Raw genomic sequence first — 24,271 nt, 5'->3', positions numbered from 1 at the left:
GACAACCAAGTTGTCCGCAACAACTGGCCTATTGCGATAATCACAAAGGCTATTCCTGGAGAAGACGGAAAAGTCTGTAAGGTGGAATTGAAGACCACAGATCAAGGACATTCAAAAAAGTACCTTAGACCAGTAACAGAACTTGTTTTGCTTCTGAGTAGAGTGATGTTCATATGTTTAGTTAATTCATAATTTGTGTAGTGATCTCACAGAGGCCAGACGGGGAGTGTGTTGCCATTAAGGCAAAATGTTAGGGACTTTTAATTTGATACGCTGTAGATCTGGAGTTTGGGGTTAAAGGTTATTTCCTGTATAGAAGAAAGGAAGCTGACAGAATGTGTGCACATGTAATCCATCTGTTGTTAGCACTAGAGGCAATGTTTTAAGTACAAAATTCATTGTTATGTTAATAAGTTAATGTTACAATACTGTTTAAAAAGGAAAGACTACACATAGTTATAATATTTATTTACATGTATTTACAGGTATATTCATTAGACCAGATTTATGTTAAAACAGTCGAACTTTATTCCTTTGTTACAGTTTTCACTCTGCCATGTAAGGTGATGTTCGAAGCCACCGTAAACAGCAAACAATTGCTCACTACGACATGTCATTTTGCATCAGAGTTAGCTGATTGTATAGCTACAGTTGCTACACTGCAGTGAGGACAACACATTACCCATAACCACCAGAACCAGTCAAGCTACATTTTAAAGATTCAAATTGTTGTGTTATACTGATCATTTAGATATTCTTAATCTAAATTATATAAGCTTAAAGTATTCTTGTTGTGTGAAAAGGAGATATGTGATTGAAGATGTAGCCTACCCTATTTGTTAGCGCGTCAGACTTCCAATCGTAGGCGTGTGCGAGTGTGCGAGTTCAGTTCCTGCAAGTGTAATTTTTTGCATAGGCTTATTTTGTCCATTGTCATTTTAACAGTGGAAACCAGGTTTAGTTATGTTTTTGTGTGTAGTTATGAATACAAATTAATGGAAAATTTTCGTACAAACTTAGATTTCTTTACTAAAAAGTAGCAGCCTTTCAGGCTCAATGCAAAGTTATGTGTGGTTACGTTTCACACGGTCAGGGTATCGGATGTCACCTACCCCAGGCATATATTTGAACCTTTTGGAGCTCTTTAGTTATTTAATTAGGCTACTTGGGCTACTCGCAAAAGAAGCATTGCATAACCGGCCATACAGAATGACACTAGAAAGTTGACCGAGGTCCTCCGAAGTCCTCATTGTGACATAGTAAAGGGGGGCGGGGCTTGGGATTGGTCGATCTCTCACTTTGGCCTATAGAACACTTACTGGATCTGCTCCCTGCTATTATATCTTACAGTTTTTTTCAATTGTTTACACGCAATTTTGAAAACCGGGTTCTTTTTTTTCAAAATATAATCACAATTATCCAAACACCACACTCAATTTGCATAATTCCTAGATTGTTTGCCAAATGACACACTTCAGTCAAAACATACACACTTCAGTCAAAACATATACACATATTTGTGAAAATGCTATTAGTTTTCATTTAACCAACACAGTTCTCAATGATCAGACACTATTGCAGCCAGTTTCACACTGCTGAGATAAATAAAAAAAACACGTTTGTAAAAAAACTAATGTTAGGAAAATAGCATGTGCTAGATTTTTGGCCAGACGTTGTTATGTAAGGGATCATTTAGATGACAATTTTTTTTGACAAACCCACAACATTCTTCATGATTAGTTTGAGATATAGGGAGAATGTACACACATAGGCCTACTATAAACTTACCAAGCACTGCACAACACTGATTACTGTAATTACTGTAACTGATTATGGTAATTTCTTACCATAATTAGTTACTGTAACTGATTATGGTAAGAAATACTTAAAGTATTTCTTACCATAATCAGTTACAGTAATCAACCAACAATGAAATCAAAGAAACAAAATCTGTAGACAAATAAAAATTACTGCATGAAGTACATACACTTTGACTCTGAAGAAAAGCTACTGTTATAGTACACCTGAGTGTTGCGTTTTCAAATTAGCACGTGTGCTTCCACAACTGGTGGTTGTGGTTATCCAATTCGTTCATTAGTGTGGTCATTGGCAATCCGGGGCTTTGTAATGGCAAGGAAGTAACCTCACAATCCTTATTTGTGTCTAAGGTGTGAAAATGTGTGTAGAGTTTTACAAATCACTGTGTGTAATGTTTTGCAAAAAAGGTGAAGCAGACATTGTGTGTAATGCTGTGCAAATCTGTGGAGGTGTTTTGCTCCTTGGAGTAGAATTTTGCAAATTGTGTGGAAGTTTTTATTTTAGTGTGTAAACAATCGTAAAAAACTGTAATACTATGATGAAGCTTTACATCCCCAACTGCCCACTGCGGTCTTCTGATGAGCATCTGTTGTTTGGGTCTGTAAGTTTTGGGTCTTTCAAGTTGGGTCTAAAGGCATATCTGTTCAACATGTACTTAGTTAATTAAGCATTTCCTATGAGTTATGGTTTTATTTTTCATTTTATCATTATGCTATTGATTGAAATTACATTATTGTTTTTATTATTGCTATTCTCCTTAATGTAGTCTTAAATTGTTCACTGTTAAATTTAACTATTGTATTGTTTTATTTGTATGTCTCTTTGGACAAAAACATCTGCCAAATCCCATAACCATAACCAAATATTGATTTAATGTTAATTTTCTCTTAACTAATAGATCAATTTTCTGAAAATTACACTACCACATGCCAAAAGGTTATAAGACGATGTAGTAGAAAAATGGAATCAAAAAATAAGTGTTGTCATCTTTTTTTAACATTTTTTTAAAAATGGGCATGGCCAAAATGATTCATACCCTTTCAAAATAATCAGTGAAAACATCTTTATTTGCCATCACAGGACTCAAAATGAGCATTTGTAAGCTTTGTTAAAGGTCCATACTAGTTTAAAACATGTATTGGCTGTAACTAGCCTAAATCAACAAGCAACAGAACATTTGTTAAGATATCAATAGCTGCAGCCAAATTCTATCAGTTCAAAGGCAAGGGCTTCGACTCCTTCAAATCTCTCACTAAACTCTGGCTTTTGGGCTTCTGTCTCTGTGGGCCAGTATTCAATCCAGGTTTGCTCTCCCAACACAAATTGATAGCTGTGAAAACACAATACACACACACACACACACACATCATATAAGATATCATATTTGCAGTCATATACTGGAAAATAGACTGAGGAAATAGAATTATTTGCAGTCTTGAGTGCCATCTAGCTCACCCGTCTTTAAATGTGTGAACGTCCTGCTTTGCTCCCATAATCAGGTAGCTTTTGTGGACCTGCAGGTCCATTTGCTCCCTGCAGTTTGCGTGAGCCAAGAAAACACGCTCACTCCCATCAGTCATCCTTTCATCTGTGCCTGATGGCATCAGACAAGAGCAGTGCTATTACATACCAGATATATACTGTACTGTATCATGTAACAGGTTATGACAATGTTATATAATTTCACAATTACATAGATTTACTCTGTCATTTTTTACTACATTAGGCAGCGTTCACAGTGACACGCCTTTTTTTCATCTCCAGAAAATGAGTATTCTGAAGTAGTGAGTGCTAAAAACATGCAGAAATTGATTGTGTACATGTTGTTGCAATGATGACTTAGCTAAGGCAGGCAGCCAAGCAACAACATATTGTTGAAGAAAGCATAAACCTAAAAAGTTGAACTATTTTTAACTTTGAGCACCTCACATTTTTAGAAGCCTCACTTATTTTATGCAAAATGTTGTTATGTCTGTCTGTCTCTCTGAATCGAACCCAGGCCAACCGATTGCCAGACGGCCATATGACCGCTGCTCCCCCCACTATTTAGGTACAGAGAAACAGCAGGCGTACTATGTAGGAAGGTATGGCGACTGTGTGAGGGGCCCTAACCATTAGGTAACCACAAGGTATTTAACATTCAACCCAATGTGTAATGGAAATCATAATACAACACTATCCTATACATACCCAATTTAATGTTCTTCACTCTGAAGCGGTACAGATCTGTTGCCGTTGATAGATTTCTCTCTAAAACCGTTGCCTTGATCACTGTAAAGGGAAACAGTCAAAACCTATTGTATAAGGACAATTCTTTTTTTTAAATTTTATAATAGAATGAAGAAAATAAAAATATAGAGTCAGTATAGACCCTTTCAACAAGAAAAACAAAAACAATGCTTAAACGTTCTATTTTGTTCCCAATCTAACATATGGAATGTTAAAACGGAAGCCTTGTGGGAACAACTATGATGCTGATAATGGAACTCTCTTGAAGCGGTCAATACCGTAATCAACCTGACTTCCACAGGCTGTTAGACCACGTGTTGGTTTTACCAGCACCTCCTCTTCCTTCTTCAGTTTGCTGCACATTTCTACAATAAGAGCATACAGTAATTCACACACACATATTAAAGGAGAATTCCGGTGTGATATTGACCTAAAGTGTATTGAAACATGATACTGAGTGTGAATGTGTGTCTCATAGCCCATCTCGGCTTGTCCCCTGCACTCCAAAATCTGGCGCTAGTTAGCCCATGCTACCAACAGCTTTTTCAATAGTGGTGCTTCGGCATCGGGCTAGCCATGCAAATAAATCACTGTTTTACACCATTTAAGAAGCTCAATGTATCTCCACGCTTCATTGGTAGACTTCCGAGGGCCCTGACATTTAAAACGAGACATTGAGAACTTTGAAAAAGCACTGGTAGTTTACTTACAAGACGATTTATACAGAAATAATTCAGTGGAAATGCATGGATTCCAGTTTCTTCCAGTAGCGGCAACTGGAATCCATGCATTTCCACTGAATTATTTTTGGAATCTGATCCCTTATCATACCTGTTCATTCTTACTCGTCGCTCGACTTATCGTGACTGAATTCAAGATGGCTGCAAACGCTAAACTTTGTGAAGATACTGTCTGTATAAATCGTCTTTCAAGTAAACTACCAGTGCTTTTTCAAAGTTCTCAATGTCTCGTTTTAAATGTCAGGGCCCTCGGAAGTCTACCAATGAAGTGTGGAGATACATTGAGCCTCGTAAATGGGTGTAAAACAGTGATTTATTTGCATGGCTAGCCCGATGCCGAAGCACCACTATTGAAAAAGCTGTTGGTAGCATGGGCTAACTAGCGCCAGATTTTGGAGTGCAGGGGACAAGCCGAGATGAGCTATGAGACATACGTTCACACTCGGTATCATGTTTCAACACACTTTAGGTCAATATCACACCGGAATTCTCCTTTAAGACCACCCCACACAAGAGGCAAATATGTTTACATGAGACACACACCACATTGCAAAGTGCAATAAATGTATTTGGGTATTTTCAAATAGTGTCTAATCTAGAATATCATTTTATTTTTTTAATTTCTGCATAAAATTAAACACATTTTGAATGTGTTGGTCTATGCAATAGATGCTAAATGTAGGCTGCACAGTCTTTCTACTAAATTTGAACTTACATTCATTAATTTTTATCCACTTTTATCCACAGTGATGGACTAACAGAGAATAACTATAGAGTGCAGAGGTGACCTTAGCTAGGAATTACTACTGTATCTGTCAATACCTTGGTCAATACGATGACAAGAGTGCAGACACTTCCACATCCATACATCTTACTCTTACTCTACTCAGCACTCACTATATGACTCTCCACAGAGGTTAAAGTGGGGGCCGGGGGGGGGGGGGGATGAACGCAGTTCAGTTCCGCCATCTCAGATAAATGAATAATAAATATATTCTTTCATACCATCGATATAGTGCAATGATATTGTTAAAATAAATGGTGAGTTTCGGTGAGTTAATTAGCAATTCTTGTTCAAAAAGTATTGCTACAGTACACCACAATACTCAGTGTGTTGTCCAACGGTGAGTCATTTTTCCCGGTTGCACCGACACTGGATTTTAATGTTCCCCCACCTGCCAAATCCCACTTTAACCACTGTGTGCAGTGCTGCGCTGTGTGAGGGGGAGTGGTTAGAGCAGCCAAGAGTGTGCTTCTCTATCATTTTTTTCTGTGCTTCAGCCAGAGTTTGCTTCTTATGACATCATTTATATTTTGCATTTCTTGTCCTAACAACGTCAAACTGGGCACTGCACTCACTTGTGCCTTTAGCAAGAAACTTGCCAAGTTTGAAATCAGTCGATTTGAGAAATAAATGATTTTGAGTGACTACATTCTAAATCATATATGTTGGATTTAAAAACTGTGGCTAACTATAGAATACATAAGTAAACAAATAGACGATTTACCTTCTGCACACTGACAGATATTTGTGTTCTTATCACACAGTCTTGTCAATTCACCGGTAATCTTCTCTGGGTGGTAGAACTTCACACAGCGATTCTCTGGAAAGAGACAGCAAGGACATTCAGTATGTTTCAAATAACATAGGCAAGTACTGGAGCAGCACAGAAGATGGATAAGTTTGCCCTGGCCGTCGGCTTTAAGATAAAAGCATATATTAAGGGGTCCTTAATAATCATAACTATGACGAAAGAAGCATATAATAAGGGGTCCTTAATTGGCATTTTGGAGAATCAGTTAAATTCAAGGGATAATTAAGGAGGGTTAAGGGCCATTCACCCCAGGAACAATAATTATAATGTTAATCATATCTATGACTATAAAAGTGGCTGCTTTTACTGGTGAGAACGGCCCTTAACCCTACCCTGGAAATCCAGAGTTCTCGCGAGAGCACAATGGATTTGTCTCTGAGAGACACTCTGGCAATGAGCAATGATGCACGTTACTTTTCCCCTTGAACCCCGGGGAACCAGCTAAACAGATGACGACAACGCTGCAACGTTGGAGGTCAGTAAACATTGGTCGTAGTGTTATCCGATTGTGTCGAAGTCCGGAATCATTCAGAGTAAACATTGGTCTAGTGTTATCCAATTGCGTGCAGTAAGATTTTTAAATGCATGCTCGTTGCCGCCCCTCGAGTTGGGCCATTACATTGTTCATGGCCAGACCCTTAATCTTTCTAGATTACCAGGGTCTGGATTTTCCAGGTTATCTTAACCCTCCTTAAAGGTTGTATCAGCGATTTCAGGGCCAAAAAAGGCCCAAACATAAATGATCACATTCATCTAATCTTTCCTAACGATCCGCTAGCTGCCCGCCCCATAAGCAGGCCTTCAAAAAAACATCTCTCTGTACTCAGCCTAGGCTCAGAGATCTGTACACAAAAACAATCGCTACCAAGTGTTGGCAACCACTCAAAGGCAAAATAAAGTTTTCCAACCAATAACCGACGGGATGCGCGTTTAGGAGAGTTTTAGCTGCACGGGAGGGAAGGGGAGGGAGTAGCGAGCTAGCTCTCTGTTTTGTTTGAACATCAACAGAAGTGCCCCCCTCAATCACTGATACAACCTTTAATAATCCCTTGAATTTAGCTGATTTTCGAAAATGCCAATTAAGGACCCCTTAATATATGCTTTTGCAGTGTGAACTCCACACTGACCATCCATAAGGAAAGTATCTCCTTGTCGTCCCCTTAGAATTATAAGGTTCTATCTGACATTTTTGTCAAAATTGAGTTATTGACATATTCTTATTCTGTGACACACTAAGAAGATGAGGTGAGGTGTTTCTTGTAGTTGTATGCATTTTTTTAACTCTATGGAATTCTAAAACTTTGAAGCTCAATATCTCAGAACTACTCAGAACGTAGATAGAACCCTATAATTCTAAGGGGACGTTGTGTTGATGAATGTGATGTCTAAAATTGATTGAGTGAGTGAGTGAGTGAGTGGAACCCACCGGTGTTGTAGTACTCATATACTGTAATTGCTGCTGGCTGTAACAAACCGACATCCATGACCCTGTGCACCTTAAAGGCAATCCTGTCTGTTTGCAGATGAGAGATCTAATTGGGATGCAATGAAAATAATAAGAATACTTGTAAATTTAGACATAGGACTGGTATGCAGTTGTTTATCTGCTATGGCAGTATATAAAGTGAAATTGCAGCCATGTGGACTAACTACAGAGTCTTACTGATACATGAGGACAGTGAAATGTGACATTCATTCACAACGCTGGGGCACTTTGTGCAATGACCACACTTGGGAGTTTTGACCCCCTATGACATAACCAGTTGCATTTTGGTTGCATTTTGAAAGACAATTAAACACATTTCATGAAGGATCTTTGAAGGATGAACAATGTCTATCATAATACCACTGAGATGTGGGTATTGAACTGAATTGAATGGAACTGAAATTAGTCTATGCAAGAAACATCTTATGGATTCACTGGGACGCATCCTCAGTGATGTATCCTGGGATCATTGGGTGTTTCGGGTCTCGCAACATCATACATCCTCGCCCAGGCGACCCAGCCAAATAAATTATGCCCATGCTTCAAAGGTAGTACATCCCATCCACATCATGTGGTGACAGATGGACCAAAATGAGTCACCAGGAAACATACAGTTGGTTGACATTGTTAGCATGTTGTCCCCTAATAGTTTTCCGACAACTCTATATACAGTTATCATTTATGTATCTTTATTACACCAGCAAAGATGATTTACCTTGTTAAGATAGATGATAAGGGACCCTCTGTCAGAGAGTTTATTGTCCTTCTCGAACCTCTGAATGTAGCGGTCTTTTCCTTCCAGCAGCTATATCATAATAATGTTTGTATTAATACATAACTCTCACAATCATCAACAACAGCAGATGACCAGAAATGTTATCACAAGTAGCAATCATGAGGATCTGAGGAAAAATGTCAACTGTGTGTTATTCAAACATTACTGTAAACTCTAGTGAAGATGTTAGCCTGGTTTCCAATTCACTACTTTGTTTCACTTTGTGAAGAGAGTCTGGCCATGCCCTCTCAGGAAAATGTTTGGTAGTGGACATGGACTTTGCGTTAACTTTGAAATCGTTGGTCCAGCCTAACTAATCACATCAGGGACTTATGGATATGAGGATATTATCGTGGTCTAAAACGCATGGTCACTAGTCAAAAGCTTATTTAAATTTAGTGGGATGTCCAGTCCACATTGAGAGTGTTTTCGTTATCAAACGTCGGGCGGATGGCGCAACAAGGCATTCCTATGATTCTTAATCAGTCATGGGTGTGTTTTGGGCGTAACATCATTTAAACCAATGAGAATGACATCTGTCATTACCTTTAACAGCAAACAACGCAACTTCAAACAGAGCATCAGTATTTTGATAGTCAGCGGCGCATTTGAAGGAATCTGCTTGCACGCGAGACCGTATGGAATAGTTATTCCACTAAACCAGGGGTGACCAAATGGCGGACCGCGGTCCGAGTCCGGACCCTGACGTGATCCTATCCGGACCCGCACCATAAATAGCCTAATTTAGATTTTCACGTAAGATTTCCAAGCTGCGCTAAATGTTTCGTTGGTTAGGATAACAGCATTTACTTCAGGAGCTTCAGGAACCATCATTTCGCTTGCTGCTATATTCAGCCAGTGAACTCTGATAAAGTGAATTCTGTGAATTTTGATAAAGTCGAGTCAGTGAGTAAAGTAGCCTACTATGGGGAAGAGACTCACATAGTCTGAAACGAGCGAGGAGAAGAGACAGGACGAGAAACAATCAGATGGATATCTAAGTTAACGATAACTAAGTTATTTTCAAATCATCGATTGCTCAAAGAGGAGAAAGGAAGAACAGAGCTTTATATAACGATACGGGGGCAATACCACGCAAAACTGTCACGTCCTAACGCCAACTAAATATGGATGTGACAGTTTTGCACGGTATTGCCCTGGACCTCTTCTACATATTCTGAGACAGGCGATTTTTAAAAGCGCCAATTTGAAGCACCTCTACTAGACAAAGCATATATTTTGAGCAAGCATAGGGTAGGCTAGGCACATTCAACAGTGAACGGAGACCACAGAATATGTTATGATTTAAGAAGGCAATATGATCCACCACAATCTAGTTAAGCCTACATGCATTCACTGCCCAACAACGTGATGTTCCTGGGTTTCCAGGATTTCGGGTCAACATAAAAAAAACTAAATAAAATCAAATTAAACTTGCTGATTAATGGGTTCAAGGAACCAGCTGTGGAATATCCGTCTCAGCTCAAATTTTATTTTAAGTTCACGTTAAGATCTTAAAAATAGCCAAGGCTACTCAGTTTTTCTCCCCAATTACTCTTATCTTATCTCTTATTACTCATATATATGTCAGGGATAATGGATGACACGGTGGTCTTGTGAAGAGGTGTGTAATAAATAAATAAATAAATAAATATGCTTTGTGTGTATGTAGGCATATATATAGGTCTACATATATGCCTACATACATACATAGCCTAAACACGCACGTTAAACATTATTATGCTCCGGACCTTTGCTTGAGGAAATTTTCCGTAACTGGACCTCGCTGAAGATTAATTGAATACCCCTGCACTAAACCATGCTTTACTTAAAACCTAGCAGAGTATAGCCTACACAGATTTGCACTCGTCTATTATTTGAACTCATAGGCAAAGTGAAACTAAAATCACTGTGGTGTCAGTCAACGACAAAACAGTTAAACACAGTTAATTACTTTCACTTTTGACTAACAATGGGTTTCCATTGAAAAGAAAAAGCAACACTTACCCCAATAATGTTCGAATGATTGAATAAAAAACATTTATCCTGCAGAGGAGTTGCTGCTTACATCTTGTGACAGTGCGTCTTCAGCTGTGATTCATATTTGCCTCTCGCCTTGATCGCCTAATCACTTTTATCAGTTATTACCAATTTGCAAATGATGGTGAATAACTACTCATTGTGAGATGTATTTTGTAATATATTTATTCTAATTATGTTTCCCATTGTTATTGTGTAATTTGTAATGTTTTGCATGGATGTGCGCTGGTGCGCGTTCGTGCATGAGAGAAGCAGGGTGCGTTATGCACCCGCCCATATCACGGCGCCTAATGTGCTCTTAAAATAGCATATAAACAACTAGCCATGGATTTCTGACCAGGTTTCTCTTGGTCAGTGGTGTGTTTTAGGTAGTGTACGATACCGTTAATTAATCGTTAATTGCCACACCCCTTGGCGCGTACATTTTGCGCTGGGATAATAATCCGCTTTCTGACAGGTTTTGCGTCACGAAAATAGGGCCCGTAATGTTACTTCCATCTTTGCCTAACCATTAATAAAGTGCTATGACAGTCAGGAAACTAATTATTATTATTATTATTATTATTATTATTATTATTGTTATATGAGACATATGGAAGCCCGTTTGCGCCACATAAAAATAAATATTCTGATCTATTATATCTCATTATTGTGAGATACTATGTCATTATTGTGAGATAGTATCTCGTTATTGTGAGATAGTATCTCACAATAACGAGATACTATCTCACAATAACGAGATACTATCTCAGAATAATGAGATACTATCTCACAATACGTTATTGTGAGATACTATCTCGTTATTCTGACATAGTATCTCATTATTGTGAGATAGTATCTCATTATTGTGAGATAGGTAGATAGTATCTCGTTATTGTGAGATAGTATCTCATTATTGTGAGATAGTATCTCACAATAACGAGATACTATCTCACAATAACGAGATACTATCTCACAATAATGACATAGTATCTCACAATAATGAGATATAATAGATCAGAATTTTTTTTTATGTGGCGCAAACGGGCTTCCATAGAGACATGTAATGTAATTCCTGTGAATATGTTGTCGCTTAATTAACCTCACCTTCCGGACATCTGATTCGTCTACAACAAATCCAGTCAGAATGCTGACATCCAGGATGGACATACCGGCATCCACATCGGAGGGGAGAAACCTGACAAGTAGATTCAGTATTAGTAAACGCACTGATGTCGCTAGTTATGAGTAGTTCACTGCACACCACACTAGGGATGCACCAATATCTCAGCCTGACATCAATATTGGCCAATATTGGCAAATAATATGAAATGTACAGATGGCAGTGGCTGAATTTTACTACACCTGACACCAGGTGAGAGTTTCTTTCAACTTCAGAATTCTGAATTAATATGCAGGAGCAAAAGTTACAACAAACGTTACTGTGTAATTCTGCAAATATAAACAAATGAATTGAGGTCTTACAGCCTGTATATGCTATGTACAACATATTTATCACATTAATCTACACAAAATATTTCACAATCACAAAGCATAACCACACTATCTCTCCCCAGTTACTACAATCTGATAGTGACAAGTCACTTTAGACCAGCGGTTCCCAAACTTTTTTCCCGTGTACCACCACCTACATCCTGATTCAGCTCGCATACCCCCACCATTTCACACATAAAAACATAACACATTCTATTGACGCATTCCAGGCATCATATGTAATTAGCCGCCCTACATGATAACAAATAACAAAATCAAAATGTACAACTTCTATGAGCTCTCACACTAATAAACAGTGTGGGGGACAACATTATGAAACACAAAGAACATAGGCTTAAGATTTAAAAAAAAAATCTTTTTTAACACCTTTCCGACATTGCCATTTTCATCTTGCATACTCCCTAGTTAGGGCTGGGATAAACGATTAATCTAGCGATTATTTTTTTGATGCATCGATTAATCTAATTCATTTTTTCAGTCCGATTCGATTGCGATTCGATTCAATTATCGATTATCTCCCCATTAATTGACTAATAGCAACTTATACATGTTGATTTACATATCTGAATGAAAAAAACATGAATTCCTTAACATTGGAATATATGTTTATTGCTCTTAAGATTCCAAAATAAAAGACTATACAAGTGCAAAGTAATGCATTCTTAGTCAGAGGTAGCATTCAGTTCAGTAGTGTATAGGTCTAATTGAGTGCCTGTCACTTTAAGACGACGTTCGTGAGGGAATCCCTGCAATTAACATTAACAGTTAAAACGCTGCTGATGTGTGGATGCAATTCATAACATAGTTAGTTCAAATAACGGTTCGTAGCCTACTTCTTCTTGGGACAAGCACTTTTGAGTCTTGGAAAACACTTTTCCATTTACATTGGGATTTTGCAAACATTCAGAGTCAATAAAATGAGCCCTACATGAGTAAAGCAGATGTAAGTAAGCATGCTAAACTTGACATCTGAACAGTATCCTAACGTTAGCTTTGAGATACTGCTTGATTGCATAACTTAACTTAGTTTGGTCTCCTCAATGTAGGCTACTATGTTGTGATGAGACCTTAGCAGAGTTAACTTTAATGCAGCAGTTTTGAACAAATTTGCTCAGCATGGCCACGATGCTAAGCGGATTTAATAGCAATTTAGCCCACCGTGTTCTATGCAATGTGGCAACAACAATCCTTCAACAATCGTGAATATTTTGTTAAATGCACATGCAGAGGAGGGGCAGCGGGCTCGTTACAAGAGAGAGTGGCCGGGGCAAGGAAAGGCTGCGTGCGTGAAAAGCACAGCTCAATGATTTTGTGGCCACAGATTAGTCAACTTATGGGAAACACTGAAGGTGTAAAATTCAAAATATTTAGCGGCACACATTATGCTTAATGAATCGACGCTTTTACACTAATGCCTCCCATTCAGACTTTACTCAAACACTACAATCTTTCAAGAAACTTTCCCAAATCTTCTCAAACTAGTAATAGAGAGAGAAGCTTGCGACCAACGCAGAATTAGTGAAGGAGACCATTTATGCATAGTTCAAACTTATGGAAGTTTTTTGGTTTGCTGGGCATTGAATAAAGCTACATCTTCTTGAACTGAAACTATGTCTTTAATCTGCCTATTGCTACCTGCAGTTGATGTGAATTGGGCGCTGCGTTATTACTATGAAGGAACATAAACATGTCCCCAGTACACCTTTTCCTTTTAGAAAGCAAGTACATCCTAAATAAAAGTAAATCAATTATTCTGCTGAGACTTACTGAAAGTCATTAACAACTAAATTAATAAACTGAAATAATCTTACCACATTACTTGAATAAACATCTTGTCAACAACATACTTTCCTTTTTCCTTTTTTTTCAGAACATGAGCTGCTCTAGTCTAAAGCAGCAGTGTAGATGAACATTCTACAGTCCTTCAAAACCTATCCACCCCTCTTCTATATGTCCAGTCTATCTGGGGGTCTTGACACTCTCCCTGACAGTGACATGTTGGGTGTCTGTCTGCTGTGGGCACGGGCATGGCACAGCTGCCTCTGGGGGATGCCCCACTGCACGCAGGTGAATGCGGTTTCGCCTGAACAAACCCCGGTCCGTCTGAACAAGGGACGATCTAGGAGTCTCAGCTTGCCTGACAACAGCACCAGGAATCTTTTCCGTTGTGATCCAGACTTTCTGTCCTTGTGCCAGCTCTGGCAGCAGGCGTGCCAGGTGACGGCGGTTGAACCGTGTCTCCTGCTTAAGACGTCCTTGCCTGTCTGCCTTCTTAAACTCTTCAAGGTTAGGCCATCGTGGGGTGAGTGATGTCTCTGGTTGTGGAACAGTTGTTCGGAGGTGCCTCCCCATCAACAGCTGGGCTGGAGAGTACCCATGTTCCAAAGGTGTTGCTCGGTAAGCAAGAAGTGCTTCGGTTTGATCAGACCCTTTCTTCCAGAGGCTTTTCATTGTGCCTACTGCGCGTTCAGCTTCCCCATTAGCTTGAGGATAGAGGGGACTGCTGGTAATGTGCTGGAACTGGTAGGCGGTGGTAAACTCTTTGAAGGCCTCTGAAGAGTATTGGGGCCCTTTGTCGGATACCAAAATGTCGGGGATGCCATGCCTAGAGAAGACGTCTTTCAGTCCGGCTACAGCAGCTGAGGACGTGACTGTGAGACGGGCTACCTCGATGTATCGAGAAAAGTAGTCCACAATCAACAGGTAGGTGTTACCTTTCCAGGTGAACAGATCTGTTCCAACTCTCTGCCATGGACGATCTGGAGTGGGGGTAGACCGCATAGGCTCACTGTGTGGGGCCTGGTGGATTTGGCAAGACTTACAGTTCATTATCAGGTGTTTGATTTGGCTTGACAGTCCTGGCCACCACACTGCCTGCTGAGCGCGTGCGCGGCATTTAGTGATGCCCTGGTGACCTTGGTGGAGCTGCTGCAGGGTTTCTCACTAACCTATGGTCTTTCAGCAGCAGATTGCCGACCAGGTGAAGGTGTCCTCTCTCTGACCAGAAGGGTTTAGCCTCCGGATCCAGCTCACTTTGTTCTGGCCAGCCCTGAAGACAGTACCGGGCCACGCGTCTACAAGCTTTGTCTGCACGCTGGGCTTCGCTGATCTGCTGTAGGCGTGGCTCTGATGCCGGCAGCGCAGCGCGCACGGTGTCCACAAAGACCTGAACATCCTTCTCAAGCTGACGTTCTGTGACTGTAGGTGTGTCGTTGATGGGTGCTCAGGAAAAGTGTGTCGGCCGTAATAAGAGACTTCCCAGGGACGTGCAGGATCTCGTAGGTGAATCGTAGCAGCCTCAGGCGGAACCGTAGTATCCGCGGTGGAAGGTCATCAAAGCCTCTGGAACCAAGCAGCGGTAGTAAGGGTTTGTGGTCAGTTATGAGTGTGAACCGTAACCCAAGGAGGTAAGAGTAGAGGCACTCACAAGCCCATGTGGCGGCTAAGGCCTCCTTTTCTATTTGAGCATAACGTTTTTCGGTTTCAGTTAAGCTCCTGGAGATGTATGTTATGGGTCTCCATTTACCATCTGCTTGTTTCTGTGTGAGAACGGCTCCGATGCCGTAAGCAGATGCATCGGCTGCAACTCTCGTCTCTGCTGTTGGCGAGTACTGTGCCAAGACTTGTGGAGAGCTCAAAGCCAGTTTCAAATTTTTGAATGCCTCAACTTGACTTGTTCCCCAATGCCACTCATTCCTGTCGCTGAGAAGTTCTTTTAGTGGTGTGGTGATTGTTGCGAGTTGGGGAATGAATTTCGTCAAGTAGTTAGCCATCCCAAGCAGCCTGCGCACATCAGCTACAGTGGGTCCCAGTTAAAAATTGACACTTCATTCACGATCATGGTGAATGGTGAAATGTAAGTACAACTGCAGCTGCTTGGGGGCAGCATAGTCCGCTGTGGCGTTTCACGGTCGAACCAGACAGCACATTCGACAGCAAGGGCTGTGATTGGCTGAGTTTTCAGTGCGTTTCTCTGTGTTTTTAGCAGCCCCTGCAACATGCTAGTCCACTGTAGCCTAAGCCTTGTACATAATGTTAAACATAGTTTTGGATTCAGTGGCAAGATTTCTTGATTGTACAGTGCCTGTCTCTCAGTAATGTTTTAAAATGAGAGCTTCGTCAGCTGGCAGTAGGCTACTTTGTCGGTAGTCATGAGAAGTTCGCTTGCTAACAGAACATAAATATGCTGCCCAGAAACCTTGTGAATAGTTCTGATTTTTTTTACTACACTAACGAGGTTGAAATATAGACTTTGCCTACAGCATCTCCTTAACCCTTAGAACCCGATTGACGCAAAGTGCGTCAAAAAACACACCCTTTCTTCTCTGTTACATTGCTCCGGAACGGTTCATCGCAGCGAGATGAAACCTTTATTGCACGACAGAGCAGAAGTGGGGCTTTCCAACGAGACTACACACTTGTCTGTACGATCAAGTATCAAGCATCATATTTACAGTCTATACTTCTCTGCGTTCACCTGCACACACATTACTCTAGTTTGAATTACTCGCGAACCCGTGATCGCATCGATATGGCAAGCATATCAGATGAAAGAGAAGGCACAGGGCTATCCATTGGTACCATGTTTATCGACCCTTCTGGCTTATAAAACCAGACGAAGTGACTGCAAAATAATAACGTCATGTACACAAACCAACGCTGCACACGCATTACTCTCATTTGAATTACTCGCGGACCCATGATCGCATAGATATGCCACGCATGTCAGATGAAAGAGGAGACTCGGAGCTATCATTCGATACCAAGTACATCCTTCTGGGTTATAAAACAGACGAAGTGACAGCAAAATAATAACTTCATATAGCTGGACTTACCCCACGTTTTTGTCTGTTCTTGTGGCAAAGCATGTTTATAATCCAATGCTATCATGTGTTTCTCTATTGCAAAGCATGTTCATATTCCGGTTTTGAGATCCTAGCAAATTCCTGCATGGCATCCAATTCAAGGCTCACATTGCATCCCAATTTGTTCAACAAATAAACACCTTTTTTGCCTTTACTTTGTTCATGGCAATGCAGTAAAAAGTTGAGAATTATTATGACTGCATACACACAGGCACGCAGGCTAACACACAACCTCGGGTCAAGTCAGGTCAGATCAGTTCATGTCACAGATATGGAGCGCAGAAAGGTAATTTTTCATCACTAAATAAAAAATGGCATTTATTTCCGTAAATCACACAGCAAATATTTCTGTAAATTGCTCAGCCCCAGAGTATCCCTCCAACATGGCAATTATATTGCCCGATTCAGGACAGTCTGCCCTACACACACATGAAATGCATGTAGAGCTGTGAGCTTGCTGTGGTGAGATACATGTTGAAATATAAGAATTTTTATAATACACTTTTTATATTTTAATTCTTTAAAAATCAAAATAAAATCAATGCTAGTATTAATACATGAAATGATCTGAATAGCCTAGACTCTCATGAAAAAAACAATATATAATATATGTGTGTGGCACTTACAATGACCAGAATAAATCTTTATGAATAAAGGTAGTAAAATTGCCCTAAAAACAGCTTAGGGTTCTAAGGGTTAACAGTAATGTTAACAAAATGACAGCATTCATATGACAAAGAAAAACGAATTCGGTCACTCAAGACTGTGCCACAGCAACCAGTGTAGGCTACAGTCCTACCCAATAGGCCTACTCGAAGCAGATAGCGTTGTCTGAGGGTCGAGTAGGTTAATGCACGTATTTCCAGAACAGGTCTGCAACTTTCAGGCAGTTCTGAGTTCGAATCTAGGCAGGAGCAGAGCCATATAAAGGCCTAGGCCTATTGTTATCATTTTTTGCAAGGTGTTGCTCCTGGCAATACTTGTTTATAAGACGTTTGGTGATTAATTGATAGCTGTTTTTGGGACACGTTAAACGTTCTTTATAATGAGCGCATCCGGGGAGTAAAACGACTGTTACGCGCTGTTACAACTGTAGGCTACAATGATTGCAATACAAAAATATGCGCGTGTTAGTTTAGTTAGTTTTGTGATGTTTTGCACTTTTGCCTCATGTGTTTTCAGGTTTGAGGGCTTTTTTGGCAAGATTGACCTTGGTTAGACTCTGCATATGTTATTTCTCCGTATGGAAAATAAAGTCAATTTTCGACACACGTCTGTTATTAGTTCAATAACAAGTGTTGCTTGTTAAAACATGTGACTAGTGAAACTCAAATGATTTTAGAAATATTTAGCCAAAGCCAAAAAGTGTTAGAGAAGGAGAGACGCCGGTGCAGCTCAGATGTCTTCTTAATTTTCTTTATTCTTTAGTAAAAGGTGCAGAACATTATTAAACTTTGACTAACGTTTCGATGTTCGTTAGTCAAAAACATCGACACATCGAAATGTTAGTCAAATTTTAATAATGTTCTGCACCTTTTACTAAAGAATAAAGAAAATTAAGAAGACATCTGAGCTGCATCGGCGTCTCTCCTCCTCTCTAAAATATCTGTCCTGGCCTGGTTGCAACGGATTGTGGCCAAACGACAGAAGCGTGGAGAACCCTCCTTTGTCTACTAAAAAGTGTTACTTTGTGCCCCGCGCTCCCCCATTGCTTATAAAGAAGGGGATGGGGGAGGGGGGCTTAACGTGAAAAAGCTTAATGTCACAAAACGGCAACAAGTCGTTTTAGGCTACAGGCCTTCATAATGGTAGGCTACAGGAAGTGGGGGGAGGGTATGGGATGACCAGAGCCGTCATCTATCGTCTTTCCAGGCACACAGCTCGTTATATAGCCTATCGACTGCCTTAACAGATAGGCTTTGCTCTTGGGTTTGGCCTTACAGCGAACTCAATGCTCTTGTTGCTTGCAGTTTGTTAAATAAAGCGATGCAGATTACATTATTTATTTCTGATTAATTGCGTCTTTTGATGTATTTTGCAACATTTGCTTGTTAGGCTGGGCTACTGTCAATGTCCTGTACAGGTCAATGTTCAACAATTGCTGGTGTAGGCCTAGGCTATTAATCAATTAGGGACTGTTCGTTATTTATTTAATTAAGGGGCTACCGGAGGAGTTTTGGGAGCGTTAGTCAAAAAAGACGTGACCCTCCCTCGCCAGCAAGAATTTTTTCTATGACCCTCCAAAGTGATTGAGAAAAAACGCATGACCCTCCCCAGTCCCAACAATTTATTGATGCCTTAGGCTACTGGGTCAATTTGGGAGCTTGCATGCTATGACTCCTTCCTTGAAGTGCCTTGAAAAGGCTGTCGTTTGCACAATTTCACAAATAATCACCGGGACCGAAACAAACCTGTCAACTTTTCCCGGGTTTATCACGTATTTTAACTTTTCCCTCGCTGTCTTAGGAGGAGCTGCAGGGCCGTCGCAAGGGGATGCGAGGCCCTGTGCGAACTTGACAGATGCAAGGCCCTTTTCACTTACGTGCATGAAATCATGCGATAGCTTACTCTACACATAGCCAAGGCTACTGTCGGTGTATTTTAATAGTAGCCTAGTCTAATAAGCTACACCAGCTTGCCTTTAACTCATTGAGTGCCAAAAACGTAATATTACGTTTTTCCTTCCCATGTGTTGAGTGCCAAAAACGTAATATTACGTTTTTAGCTTTTTTTTTAAATTACGAAACTAGATACTCTAATACACCTTATATGTGATTTTGGGAACTCTGTGATGAATATAAATGAACTATATGACGATCGTGAAACTCATGAAAACGGAGAATCTGGACATTTTATCTGGACATTTTATCATAACTCGGTTGCCGCTTTGGGTCGAATCAGTGATGCATGCACGTCAGGTCAAAACCAGGCCATTTTCGTGGGTCTATCACGAGGTGGCAGTCTCGCCAGGTCTCACTGATCACTTCACGGAATGTTTACACGAGTAAGTAACAGGCAACACTTCATATTTCATGAAAGACGTTTATCTCCATTTCTAGAAAAAAACAGCGATTTTGATGAAAACTAGCCACTGTTTAGCTTGGGATTTCTCAGGAACGGAGGCGTGTAGAAATACACGGTTTGCACGCACTGAGAGCTTAAAGTTTCACCTTTTAATCGAGCTATTGTACATGTTCATAGCTATAACACAGAATATGCTGTGGCTGTACACAAATCATCAGCAATGGTATAGATTGCTGGCACTCTAGGACAAAGCTCCCAAAAACAGCTTGGCATTCAATGAGTTAAGAGGGGAAATTCAATTGTATAGCCTATAACATTAGCTGAGTCACATATTTGGCCATATGGTGTTTATCATAGGCTACATCACGAAACCAAATAGTGTAACAAAGGCGAACACTTTAACAGGGGGAATTAATTGGGCATGAATCATTGTGCTGAACGGTATTTGTCAATGAGCAGAAACACACACGACATTCAAACTATTGATAAGATGTACTGGTCTGTATCTATAGGCTAACATTGGACAAATAAATGACACTGACTCGCCATATCCTGACTCAGGAAAAAAAACATTTTCTTGCTTTGCCGCAAACTCAGCAATGAAATCATAGGCCAGTTTGCAGGTAGCCTAACGTCTTTTTCATAGAAGGGAGAGCCCAGTCTCTCCTGTGACATGGAGGTGCGCAAATAGTTTTTAATAGCCTGTTCAACTTCGAAAAGCTTCGTTCACCCGATGCCAGTCACTGATCGCAATTTCAAAGTTCGGAAAGCTTCATCTTTTTAAGTTTTAAGTGCAGTGGCCCCTATCTGCCCCCTTTGGAATTATATCTCGAGCCTAGGCTATTATAAGGTCCAGTGCGTTATGTCCTGGGATTCGGATGTGCTCAAAAAGAAAAGAAAAAAACACTTTTTTTTCTTTTTTTTTTCTTGTACAGGTAAATGTTCAACAATTGCTGGTGTACAGGTTATATAATCAATTAGCTAAATCATTTGTCCAGCTGTTTAAACATTTTTTCGTGCTACATTCAAACGCAAAAGGTGCTTTGATATATTTTTTGTTTGAACGTCGGCAAGCGGGCATGCTTTGGTTGCAATGAATGAGGATAATTGCTTTTTTTTGCATTATTTTGAATATGACTCGCTCCAGTCTCAACAGCACATACTTTTTCCACACGCTAAGTTCTAACACACATATCCCCTCTCGCTTTCTCTCTCTCCATCCCTGCACACGGTGCTTTCTTACAGGAGCTGCACCATTTTACAACAATTGCATCTACATTTTCATATTAGAATGTTTTGTCAAGTGTAAGCTTAAACTACCGTGATCAATTTAAGTTCCCGTGCCCCCGCTGCGTCATGGAAGCAGTAAGTCAGTCGCATCAAAAATAGTAGTGGCACCCAAGTGACACCTTGTGGTTGTTTGTGTCAACTGCAGTTTGTGCCATTTCTGCTGAGAAAATGGGGTGCGTGATTCATGAAGGAACCCGTCCAAACTTAACGGGGACCCACTGTACGTTCTGGGGCTCAGGCATTTCCATAATGGCTTTTACTTTACCAGGGTCCGGCTCGATCCCCGTAGCTGTGACCGTGTGGCCGACGAAGATCATGCTGTCCCGGCCAAACTCGCACTTCTCGTTGAGTGTCAGCCCTTCCTCTTGTAGTTTTTGTAGTACCTGATGTAAGCGTGTGTTGTGTTCTTCTTTGTTTCTTCCAAAAACCAGGATGTCGTCAGCATGGCAGAGCACGCCGTCGTGTGACTCCAACATCTGAGACATCCGGCCCTGGAAATGCTCGGGAGCCGACGAGATTCCGAAAGGGAGCCTGTTAAAACAGTACCTGCCGTAGAAAGTTATAAAGGTTGTCAATAGCGCTGACTCCCTGGCCAGAGGTATCTGCCAGAACCCGGATTGTGCGTCAAGCTTTGAAAAGACCTTTGCTCCAGACAGTTTTGCCAGAGTCAGATCGACAGACGGTAGAATGTGTCGCTCTCGTTTCACCCATTTGTTGAGGTGGGTGAGATCAACACAGATCCGTATTTTCCCGTTTGCTTTCGGAACGACGACCATTCCCACACACCAGTCTGTAGGCTGTGTGACTTTTGAGATGACTCCCATCGCTGCTTCCATGCGGTCAAGCTCCTCGCGGACCGCACCTCGTAGAGGGATTGGAACTCGTCGAGGCGTAGAGAGGGCATATGGAGTGGCGTTCCTCTCCAACTTGATTGTGTAGTTCTCCTTGAGACGTCCCAATCCGCTGAACACTGTCGGGTATGCAGTCTTAAAATCCTCTTGGGCGTCTCTCACTTCCTCGATTCTTTGTATCAGGTGCAGGGCTTCGATAGCAGGTAAGCCAAGTAAAGGTTTTGAAAGTCCTGTCATCACAGACACCTCCTGTGTTGCACTGTGACCTTTCGCTGACAGCTTGCTCTTAAAGCAGCCTTGGACCTCCAGAATGTTGTTTCCCGGACCATATAGGACTTTGCTGGGTTTTGTGAGAGGTCCGTCGCGCTCCACCTTGAACACCTCTGTTGGAATGGCGGTCACTGCCACGCCAGTGTCCAGCTTGAATGTTAAAGGCTGAAACGGTGTTTCTGTCCACTCTGTCAATGAGCGTGTGCTGACTGTCACTGATCCGAGGAACTCATACTCCTCCTTGTTTTGTTCCTGCCTTCTCTGCTGTGTGATGGTGTGGACTGCTCTCGCGGACCGGCAAACCGCAGCGTAGTGGCCCTTTTTTCACATTTCCTGCAGCTTGCGTCCTTTGCTGGACAGTCCTTCCATTGGTGGTGCTGTGTTCCGCCACACCACTTGCACTCTCTCTCACAGGGGCTGTCCCGCTTGTACTGAGGTGGCTTCTCTCCTTTTGAAAATTTTCCTCTTTGAGGTCTAGGCCCCTTTCCTTTGTACCTGATACTGTCCACATTGTGTTCTGTGTTTTCGCCATGCAGCACCGACTGCTGTTTTTTCACAGTCTCATTTTGACGTGCGCATGCAATTGCTTTGGCCAGATCTAAATTTGGATCTAGCTGCAAGCGTTCAGATAGCTTTCTGTCCAGGATCCCTACAACTATCCTGTCTCTTATTAGTTCTTCTCGGAGTGCACCAAACTGGCAGTTCTCAGCCAGAGTGTGTACTGATGATATAAAGGATTCAACACTTTCTCCCTGCTCCTGGTGCCTCATGTTAAATTTTGCTCTTTCATAAATTACATTATGTTTTCCTATGCAATGGGCTTCAAAGGCCTTCCTCACCTTGTCATATTTCTTTTTGTCTTCTTCTGACAATGGCAAAATGCATCCCAATTTGTTCAACAAATAAACACCTTTTTTGCCTTTACTTTGTTCATGGCAATGCAGTAAAAAGTTGAGAATTATTATGACTGCATACACACAGGCACGCAGGCTAACACACAACCTCGGGTCAAGTCAGGTCAGATCAGTTCATGTCACAGATATGGAGCGCAGAAAGGTCATTTTTCATCACTAAATAAAAAATGGCATTTATTTCCGTAAATCACACAGCAAATATTTCTGTAAATTGCTCAGCCCCAGAGTATCCCTCCAACATGGCAATTATATTGCCCGATTCAGGACAGTCTGCCCTACACACACATGAAATGCATGTAGAGCTGTGAGCTTGCTGTGGTGAGATACATGTTGAAATATAAGAATTTTTATAATACACTTTTTATATTTTAATTCTTTAAAAATCAAAATAAAATCAATGCTAGTATTAATACATGAAATGATCTGAATAGCCTAGACTCTCCTGAAAAAAACAATATATAATATATGTGTGTGGCACTTACAATGACCAGAATAAATCCTTATGATTAAAGGTAGTAAAATTGCCCTAAAAACAGCTTAGGGTTCTAAGGGTTAACAGTAATGTTAACAAAATGACAGCATTCATATGACAAAGAAAAACGAATTCGGTCACTCAAGACTGTGCCACAGCAACCAGTGTAGGCTACAGTCCTACCCAATAGGCCTACTCGAAGCAGATAGCGTTGTCTGACGGTCGAGTAGGTTAATGCACGTATTTCCAGAACAGGTCTGCAACTTTCAGGCAGTTCTGAGTTCGAATCTAGGCAGGAGCAGAGCCATATAAAGGCCTAGGCCTATTGTTATCATTTTTTGCAAGGTGTTGCTCCTGGCAATACTTGTTTATAAGACGTTTGGTGATTAATTGATAGCTGTTTTTGGG

At 40.8% G+C, this 24,271-nt stretch overlaps 1 pseudogene; it reads right to left on the bottom strand.

Annotated features, from left to right (window-relative positions):
• Positions 1–3,269: 3,269 nt before the first annotated feature.
• Positions 3,270–24,271, bottom strand: part of LOC143118168 (complement C3-like) — a 122,393-nt pseudogene continuing 101,391 nt past the window's right edge.

Source organism: Alosa pseudoharengus, unplaced genomic scaffold (genome assembly GCF_046254945.1).
Source record: "Alosa pseudoharengus isolate Yale_2024_CS ecotype anadromous, Long Island Sound unplaced genomic scaffold, YU_APseudo_1.1 YU_APseudo_1.1_scf_1, whole genome shotgun sequence".
Taxonomy (NCBI): Eukaryota; Metazoa; Chordata; class Actinopteri; order Clupeiformes; family Clupeidae; genus Alosa; species Alosa pseudoharengus.
The sequence above is the reverse complement of the archived record's forward strand: the minus strand, read 5'-3'. Positions and strand labels throughout refer to the sequence as shown.